This window comes from Adiantum capillus-veneris, chromosome 29, assembly GCF_014529385.1.
Source record: "Adiantum capillus-veneris isolate H3 chromosome 29, ASM1452938v2, whole genome shotgun sequence".
Taxonomy (NCBI): Eukaryota; Viridiplantae; Streptophyta; class Polypodiopsida; order Polypodiales; family Pteridaceae; genus Adiantum; species Adiantum capillus-veneris.
Genome location: NC_140959.1, coordinates 54,108,057 through 54,110,795, shown reverse-complemented (window position 1 = coordinate 54,110,795; position 2,739 = coordinate 54,108,057).

Genomic DNA, 2,739 nt, shown 5'->3' with positions numbered 1-2,739 from the left:
GCTCGCAAGCATCAGGGCATGAGCCAATGAAGATAAAGCCAATCGTGAAAGAGCAAACGATATCTGAGATGACTTTGGCAGATCTCACCAAGGCCATCCAAGAAAGCCTTAGGGGTAATCGTGCTCCACAAAACACTCATATGTATCCAAGAAGGGAGCAACAATGGTGCTCAGTTTTCTTGGGCCCACATACTACGAGTGAATGCCCTACTTTCAGAGTAAAGTTTAACGGGACTTGTAACGCGTGTGGTAGGTATGGCCATCAAGCGAAGGATTGCCTAATGCTTAAACGCATCATGGAAAATAGACCGCCTATAGCTTGGGCAGACTCACCTCGAGTTCCTGCATTGATGCCTACCCCACCCATGGAGCAACAGTTTCCATTACAGCACATGGTCCCTAGAACCCAAAATGTGGTCCAAACCACACCGTTGCCACCTCCAGTGCTAGGACCACAACCCCCTCATCCAAGAGTTACACCTATGAACCAAATAGGTTGCGAGTCATCTAGTACTTATGTAGATTGCGAAGGGGACATAGACCCTAGTATCACCTATGGAGTCGACATGCTTGAGGAGTGTCCCATGTACTATATGGAAGACCATTGGGGACAAATCAAACGGGTATATCAAGCTACTACTCTAGCAGCAAGAGGCAAAAACATTAATAGTTTTGCCAGGAGACCTCCTCTTTAGTGCTATGAATGTGGTGGACCACATCGAGTAGCTGAGTGCCCCATTAGAATGCAAAAGAATGCTGCACTAATGCAAACAAGTCAAGGGAGTGCATTGGCAATGCCAATACTCATTTGTAATCGTTGTGGCATAGATCATTTGATCGCATAGTGTCTTAACAATCCAAACGCACCGAAAATCACACCATTGAACTTAATAGAGATTGTTGATAGGACACCACCAACTATAAACATAGCACCAGTGAATGCACTCACATGGTCGATGCTCCAAAAGCAAAATTACATCCTCAAAGAGAGAGATGCTGCATCCATTGGCCGAGCGAGAAAGAAGAAAACACGAAGAAAGAAATCCCTTAATGCTTCTAGCTCAAAACCTAGTTCAAAGACTAACATAGGGACAGGAGAGGATCCCGTGTATATGAATGACCCTGAGGATGACTCAGATTCGATAGAGACCACGGAGACCAAAACTATTACTACAAAGGAAAAAGCCACTGAGGAGGATCACGAGAGGGAATTACGATGAACACCAAAAGAGTATTCAAAGTTAACCACCCAGTTGCGAACCCCAAAGATAAGCCACGAGAGACAAAAAATGAGGATTGCAAGAGAAAGATTGGAACCTATCCAAACCCAACAATGGAAATTGAATGAGTCCAACAACTGAGGGGTTTGGTGGAAGAAACTCAACGAACATTAGAACCTGAACCCAAACATATCCAGATGTCGGACACAGTGTTTCCCACACAAGTTCAACCTCACAAGAACTACAGGCTGTTAGCTATACCCAGTATCATTCGGGAAGAGAGTGAGGGTAGGACATTTGAAAGTGGACACACACCTTTCCTACTAGAGAGAATGTTTGGTGAGGGAATTCCCGACCCCCTTGAGGAAGTGGAGATTCCATCTTCACCATTCTCTTGTCAGGGTCCTACGTCCCACAAGATGCCATTAAATGTTGCGAAATTGATGGATTTCATGTCTTCAGAAGTTAGAACCACCATCATGTCCAAACTATATAAAGACCCCGAGCTAGTCTCAGCTCTTCGAGCCTTCCTCAATGGAGAATTACAGGCCGGATTACCACAGTTTGCACATATGAACAAACCTGACTCGGTAATGAATGATGAGGAACATTTAGCACCACCATCTGACCTATCGGGACATGAATCTGTAATTGAAGTACCCGTTAACAAGTTGGGGCAATACTTTGAAGGTGATGAATCTAATGCTACTCTGCCAATCACTACTAAAGGATTAACTGTAAAGGGATTCCTTGACAGTGGTGCGGGAGTCAGCATGGTGACAAAGAGTTGTTGGGAGTCTATGGGGCGACCTCACCTTGAAGCCACAAGTGTAGTGGTAAAAATGGCTAATGGATCTATTGTTACGCCTATTGGAATGCTTAAGGATCTCAGGATCAAGGTCTTGGGACACAAGATAAGACAGACTTTCATTGTTATGGATTTTTCCAAGCATCCTATGTCATTTGAGATGATCTTAGGGTGTCCATTCATGAGGGAAGCAAAAATGGTGCATGATTGGTCCAAAAACCATGTCTACTTACAGTTCCAAGACTCTGTCATTCGAGTTGATCTTTTAAGTGGTCGAACGCATCCTCTAGGAAATAAATTCATCATTGATAATCAATCAGACACAACAATTCACTCAGCTCCATTACAGTATTGTTACACGTGTAAACGAAGACACGGATATTGGGGAGAACTCTCCTTATATGGATATCCTACCCGGAATGGCTGAGTCAGACAATGTCGATTGGGTACACCTAGCGGCAACTATAGATACATGGGGAGCTAGAGGAACAACCTGGGTAACACCAGATGGGAAAGAGATACCACACATTGCACCAGTAAACATGTTAGGTGTAGCGCATGTAACATCCGATGATAAGAAAGAGGCACACCTACCTGAGAGTGAAACCGATGATTCCTCAAAGGCTTCAGACCAATACACATCAGAAACGGAATCTCAGGGAGAAATGGATTCAGAACCTGACGAAACATCGAGTGAGCCAATTATAGAAA